Source organism: Alexandromys fortis, unplaced genomic scaffold (assembly GCF_014885135.2).
Source record: "Alexandromys fortis isolate MF-2015 unplaced genomic scaffold, M_Fortis_MF-2015_v1.1 scaffold_48, whole genome shotgun sequence".
NCBI classification, from domain to species: domain Eukaryota; kingdom Metazoa; phylum Chordata; class Mammalia; order Rodentia; family Cricetidae; genus Alexandromys; species Alexandromys fortis.
In genome coordinates, this window is record NW_026067947.1 from 4,197,823 (window position 1) to 4,205,425 (window position 7,603).

General features: G+C 38.4%; 1 protein-coding gene across 1 annotated transcript in view; it reads right to left on the reverse strand.

Annotated features, from left to right (window-relative positions):
* Positions 1–7,603, reverse strand: part of Rybp (RING1 and YY1 binding protein) — a 52,328-nt gene that overhangs the window by 23,041 nt on the left and 21,684 nt on the right. The gene's annotated exons all lie outside the window — the stretch shown is intronic.

Genomic DNA, 7,603 nt, shown 5'->3' on the forward strand with positions numbered 1-7,603 from the left:
AAAAAAAAAAACAAAAAACAAAAAAAAAAAAACAAAAAAAAAAACAAAAAACAAAAACAAAAAAAAAACAAAAACAAAAAGTATAAAATAACAAAGATGGAAGCAAACAACAAACAGTACTAAATATCAAGTGCAAACAACTAAAATTTAGTCTCCAGAACTCAGAAAATGAGCCTCTTTCAAATTCCCTGGTCTTGGGGTATTTCACAACACAAACACGGTGACTCCAGCAGTTCACACTATCATGTCAAGTAATCTGAGACCTCCTACATCTGATCCTCATGATCAGAATCACTACTATGGCATGATCTGTACATGTGCACACAGTGCCCAAAGATGACTTCTGCAAAGGTGAGTTCACAGAAGACTAGGAATGCATCTAAATGATAAGGATGTGCGATCTGGGTGACCTTAACTTGCATCCATTCTATAGTTTACTCACAGGTTGACTTTCCATTAAGTCATAATTTTGCTGGGAAAAGGGCTCAGCAGGAAAAAGTACTAGCCACCTAAACCTGATGACCAGAATTTGACCCCCCCCATAATTCACAAAAGCCTGATGTGATGACAGTCCCTATGTATAACCCAGCACCCCCTGGTAAAACAGGAAATAGACAAAACAATCACCTGGAAACTCAAGGGCCATCAACTCTGGAGTATGCAGTGCAGAGAATGAATACACACTCACACACCCACACAAAATCAATTGTTATCACTATGCTGCCTGCTGCAAATACACAGAATAAAAATATGTAAGAAATTCAACTCTGGCATTCTAACTGCAAATTTTCTACTTAACTGATTTTTGGTCTCCTTTTTAACAGCATCATTCAAAACTTGTTTTACACTTTGGTAATTGTTATAATTTTAATATGAAGTGTTCCTCCTTGGCTTATGGTAGACCCCCAGATGACGACACTGTTGACAGGTGATGGCATCATAGGAGTCTCACCTCAAAGTAATGAGTTAATTCATGACAAGTTCATAACAGAGAATAAGCTATTCTCCAAGTTGCTTTCTGACCTCCTGTGACACACAATGCCTTCCCCATAAATAGTTTTAAAAAAAAACAAACAAAAACCAAGTAAGTACAGGTGAGCTGTGTTGGCGCACACCTTTAATCTCAGCATCCGAGAGGCAGGCGGATCTGTGAGTTTGAGGCCAGCGTGGTTTAGCAGCAAGTTCCAGGACAGCCAAAGCTGTTACACAGAGAAACCCTGTCTTCAAAAACAAAAACCCCCAAACAAAAACAAGCACAACTATGTATGAAGCAAGTAAGTGTGTATACTTCTCCTTGAGGGAAAACTAATAATGTGTGAGACTCCGTCCATTTGCCCAACCATGACAAAATACCTCAGATTGAGTAGTTTATAAAAAGACTCAAACCCCTAACTCAAGAAATTAGCAGATGCAGTGTCTGATGAAAGCTAATTTCTCAAAGACAGTCCTATCTGTATGTCTTCACATGAGAAAAGGAAGAAAAAAAAAAAGAGAAAGATCTTTTAGGACATATAAGGACATGAAATCCCACCATGAGAGTAGGTCTTCATGACTGCATCACCCTCCAAATACTCATTCTTGATAACATACTGAAGATTAGCTAGCAACATCTGGATTTTGAGAGATATGAACAGTCACAGCAGAGTAGAGAGGCTAACAACAGTAATGAGTTCTCTTCAAAATACACCAAGAAAGAAGCTGAAAAGGCCTAATAATAAGACATATATTCAAAATACAGAAAAATGCTTTACAATTGCAATAAAAATAATCCTAATTCTTAACTGAGCTAAAAACTAGAATAGAAACTAGACCAAAGGCTACAAAGGGACAGCAAGCAAAATGCTAATCATTAATCTTTCAAGAAATAAAATTCAAACCACAAGGTTTCACAATACACCCACTCAAAAGACTTCAATATAAACGACACTATACCTGATGAAGTCCTGATGAAGAAAGGGAAACCAGAAGCCTCCTGTGCCGATAGCAGTAATGTGAAAGTAGCACAACTACTTCAGAAAAGTTTGTAAGCGGTTAAGCTTCTTTTAAAGTTAATTTTACATTCTGCTACCTACTCATAAGCATCTACTAAGGAAATGCAAAAAAAAAACACATATCCATGGCCCTATCTAAATGTTTACAAGATTATTCAAAAAAGCAATAAAATCAGAAACAATCCCAAATCCATCTACTTATGACTGCAGAAAATGCAGTTTATCCAAATAACAATTTACACAGCAGTAAAGAAACAAAGTATTGACATAATACAACAAAGAAAACAACCCTCATCAATATGCTTAACAACTGTATGTTTGATTACACTGGGTATTTATTTCTATGGAGAGTAAGAAGTCAACAGTTGCCCCGGGGCAAGAGGACTACTAACAGGTACAAGAGAACTTGGGGGGGGGGGGCGGGTGTCTTAGAACAAAACAAGACTAAGGTGAGGCTTGCACAGCTATATAAAAAAACACGAAAGGGGGGCTATTTAACACAATTTGCATGTACTATAAATTATTCTATTTAAAGTCTGTTTGTTAAATGGAAATTGTAGCAACTCAATCTTCTATAAGATTTTAATACAGAAGTCAACTTAACTTTCAAATATTCTTGCATCTCATTCTATATTTATTTGTATACAACAGGTTACATTTTCAGATACAAATTACAGAGAAGATTAAAGGAAATTTCAGAGACTAGCTTTTTTTTTATATAAAGCATGAGGTTTACAACACTGTCACATAGTATGCCTATTTCAGTCTTTTAGTAAGGTCCAAGAAAACCCATGGACAGGTGACCAGCAAGATGGCTCAGCAGCTTAAGAGCACTTCTTTCAAAAGCCTGATTGTTGGAAGCCACAGTGGTGTCAAGAGACAACTGACTCCAGAGTTGTACAAAGGCATGCACTTGTGCCTCCTCCAATGATAGTTAAAAAAAAAGAACCTTCAAAAAAATAAACAAGCCTTTAAGCTTTCTGCTCAAAGGAGGCTGCAGTGCAACTTTCTTCAGTCATCAAAAATCTGGGTTTATCCAACACCAGCTCCCTCCAGAATGCTACCCAAATTCAACCCCAACAAGATCATGCAAGATCATGTACCCAAGGTGGACTGAAGCAAAATCACTGTCTCCACAAAGAAGAGGTTAGTGATGACATCACTAAGGCAACCAGTGACTGGGAAAAGGTCTGACCATTCAGAACTAACAGCCTCTGAGGTATTATTGAGGTAGTACCTTCTGCCCCTGCCCTTATCAAAGCCCTTGAAGAGCCACCAAGAGACAAAAGAAGCAGAACATTAAATACAGTGGAAATAACACTTTTGGTGAGACTGTCAACACTGCACAGCTAGAAAACTTTCTACAACTATTAAAGAGACACAGGGTACTGCACAGTCTTACGTGTTACTACTAGCTGCAATGTAGACGGCCACCAGTCATGACATCATTAATGATGTAGTAGAATGCCCAGTTAGGCAATAGAAAATCCTTCAATAGAAGGTCATATAAAAAGACAAATATATATATATATATATATGTGTGTGTGTGTGTGTGTGTGTGTGTGTGTGTGTGTGTATATATATATATATAAAACCTAGTAAGTTGCTACTAAAAGAATTCGTGTGACCTGGCTTTATAGCAAGACAAACCACACACTGTAACACACAGAAATACACATACCATGTGAGTATTATACACAAAACCAGGGGAAACAGAAATCATGTCAGTTGTATAAGATAGTAACACTAAGAAATGGTATGAGACTTTTCTGCAGTGGTTCTCACAAATGCAGTGTGGAATTGCAATTTGCAAGATAAAGACTTTTTCTTTCATTATGAAGACACTTCGTTTCGTACCTCTAGGGAATACCAACATGTGGTATTCTGGGGCTGAATTAGGTTTAAGTGCCACAACAAGTTAATCTTCTTATAAACAAACAATTTTTCCTGAACAGTAGAAGAACAAAGAAATGTGCTAGAAAAAAATAACTAAATATGGACTAAGAGAGGGTAGAGGTGGTAGGTACACTCAGCATCAACAATTCTCATAGGACAAAATCTCAATCAGGAACTTGCCGTCCTAAGGAGCCTTTTAAGACAGATACATATCCTTCCTTCTGAATTCTAGATTTATTTCTAGTGACTAATTAGGCGTCTTAAAACCTTGACTGACATCTATCAAAGGGGTTATTTACTTACAGTTCAGTTTGTTGGGAGTTCAATTTCCTAATAGTGATGCGACCAAGCTACCAGTTAAAGGGAAACTGTCCTTCCTCTAAGAAAGGAGTGGCTAGCTTTAAAAGAGCAATGACAATGGACAAAGCACAGTATAGGTATTTTGCTCTCAATTACAGAGTTGAACTGTTCTAAAAGCACAGGGCTAGGAGGAGCCCAAGGAGACTATGGAAGACTTTAAAAGGCAAGACTGAAAAGCCAGGGAGTTTTACTCTACAAGACTAAAATCCTAGTTGGGCAGTGGTGGCACACTCCTTTAATTCCAGCACTTGAGAGGCAGATGCTGGCGGATCTCTGAGTTCAAGGCCAGCCTGGTCTACAAAGTGAGTGCCAGGACAGACAAGGCTGTACCCTGCCTCAAAAACCAAACCAAAGCAAAACAGAAACAAAAAATCCTTTCAAGGCTCAAATTTCCAATAATATAGTTAATAACTTTGAATTGATCTCAAGCAAGTTATTAAACAACCAAAAATTTGCAATCTATCTCACCAAGAAGGTTAAACAACAATGAAATACTTCCTGTCCTTTAGTTCTCCCACCTCAGCACATAACTTTGACAGACTCAAATGTCAGTAGGAAAAGGGAAGTTCTGTTGTCAGCCACACTTTTAAAATAATTTTGGCAGCTCGTAATAGTGAAGGTGACATGATTTAAAGTATAGCCCCTAAAGCATCCTGTTTATCCAGCTAAGTGTGGTGGTACATCACTCTATACTCCTAGTATTTGGGAGGCTGAGGCAGAAGGAAGGTCACAAGTCTGGGCTATATTAAGTGGTCTCTGTTTACAGAAAAACAGAAACAAAAAAAATCTACTTGCTATTTAGCATATCAGCATGACTGAGAAAATCAACTTATAGGGTATTAGTATAATCCTAATTTTTTTTAAAAGTGAAACTCATTTCAAAGACATTGAGGAGATAAGTATAGAAAAAGTTAATCATTTGTCAGAAGATAAAAACTATAATTGGATATGTGATGTGGGAGTGTCATATATCAATCTGTTGATTTCATTGGTTAAGTTATAATAAACCAGCTGCTTGGCCTCATGGCTTGGAACATAGATGGGAGGAATAAACAGAATAGAATTCTGGGCGGAAGAGGAAGTGAGGTCAGACTCTGCTCTGCTCCCGGAGAGACTCTGCTCTCCCGAACACGGAACAGAGACGCCATGCTCAGCTCTCCCGGGTAGATGTGATAGCTCTGCTCTCTGAGGCAGACGCATGAAGCTGAGACCCATGATGGACGTAGGCTAGAATCTTCCCGGTAAGCGCACCTTGGGGTGCTTACACACATCATTAGAAATGGGCTAGTCCAGGTGCGAGAATTAGCCTGTAAGGGCTAGAGTTCATGGGCCAAGCAGTTCTTTAAATGAATACAGTTTGTGTGTTGTTATTTCGGGCATGAGCTAGCCAAGCGGCAGGGGTGTTGGGGACGCAGCCCCGCCGCCGCTTCGTATTTCAACAGATATGCTACAGTCACCTAATTTTTTTCATAAATAAAATGAAATAAAGTACTAAAGGGAGATGTAAAGACACAGTAATTCACACTGTTGGGGGGGGGGTGGGAATTTCTGAGAAGACAAAAATATTGTTTTCTTACTAAGATTTAAACAGCCAAAATTCAGACCCAATCTGAATACCTCAATCTTACTTTTTTGACATTTTGTGAAACATTTTGTGTAAAATTTTAACAGCTTTTATTTTATATATATATATATATATATCTCCTTTCAGGACAGTGAGATGGCTCAGTGGGTAAAGGCACTTACTGCCAAGCTTGCTGACCTGCGTTTAATTCCTAGGACCCAAATGGTGGCTGGGAGAATTAACTCTGTCAACTTGTATGTACTCTGACCTTCATAGGCACAAAGGCAAGCATATACATATATGCATGCATGCACACGTGCAAATAAATGTAATAAAAACCTTTAAAAATTAAATAAACTCTTCTCCCCTTAGACCTTCTGAGAGCTTTGAGTAAAACAGTTACATCAAACCTGCAGTCTTCAAGGTAAGTAATGGATGTCTGTTTTTTGATACATGATAATATACAACCAAAAAGCTAAGCTCCAAGAGGGATAAAGACAAGCAGAACATTTCCATGCTGCCAAAATGCTCCAGGTGGCCCACAATTATCTCAAAGTCATCAAGTAACATGACCAATATGAAAGTAGACTACAAACAAAATTCTTACAAAGAGAAAAGAATTACCACTAGTGTGGTACAGATGGTAATAAAAAAGTCACATACACTTCCCATTGGAGGAAATTAGAAGGGCAGACAAGAGAAACATATCTCAAGAGAAACAGTTCACACCTTGAAGTCCCTCATACCTCATATCAAATAATGTTTATCTGTCAAACTAAGTACTGTTCAAGAAGCGCAAGCAAAACCAAATTGCAGGCATGCTAAATAAAGTAGCATGTAAGTACTAGAAATCTGAGAGCTGCCATTGTTTATATACTGTAATTGGAAATATCTCAAAGGAGTGATCATCTGAAGAACCATGAGATGTGGAAACTAAGAGACAGTCCTTATTCATTACGAAATGCATGCCTTCTGTGGTTATGGTTCTAAGACAAGGAAAATAGAAAATGATGAGGGGAAATGAGGCACATTACTTATCATTTCTGCCTGTCCAAGGAGTAAAATATTCTAAAGCACAGAGAATACTGACAGCATGGAAGAGTCAAGAGCAATTCTTCTAGTCGTGTTCCTAATGCCTGGTTTGCCAGTGTCACTTCATGGGGAGGCAAGCAGTGGTCTGATCCAGATGCAACTCTATTCAGTTCCTCATCACCTTAAGTGAAGACAGTAGGGTCCTTAAATCTCACTGGATTTCAGTTTCCTTGTAAATAATTGTTGGGTAAACAACTTCTAGGGATCATTTAAGAAACAACATAACCACAGGCAACTTAATCAGTCATAGTTATTGTTCTAGTGCAGCTTATATAAGAAAGCATTTGTTTAAGGTAGACAGGGTTACAGATAGTTCTTGACCATCATTGGAAGGAAAATGGCAGCAGGAGCAGTAACTTACATCCTAATCTGCAAGTTGCAGGGGGGGCATGGGGTTTCCAACAAAAACATACCTTCTAATCTTCCCAAGACAGTCCGATTGGGAACAAAATATTCAAATATAAGAGCATACTGGGGGCCATTCTCATTTAAACCACAACTAAAGCAATCCTGGATTTCCATGGATTAGATGGGCTAATTCTTACTACAGCACGAGGAGTTGACTCGCTCATTTACTAAATGAGTACACACGTATTTCCTGGTAAAGCACAAACTTTAGGCAAGAAAGAAAGAAAGAAAGAAAGAAAGAAAGAAAGAAGGGAGGGAGGGAGGGAGGGAGGGAGGGAGGGAGGGAGGGAGG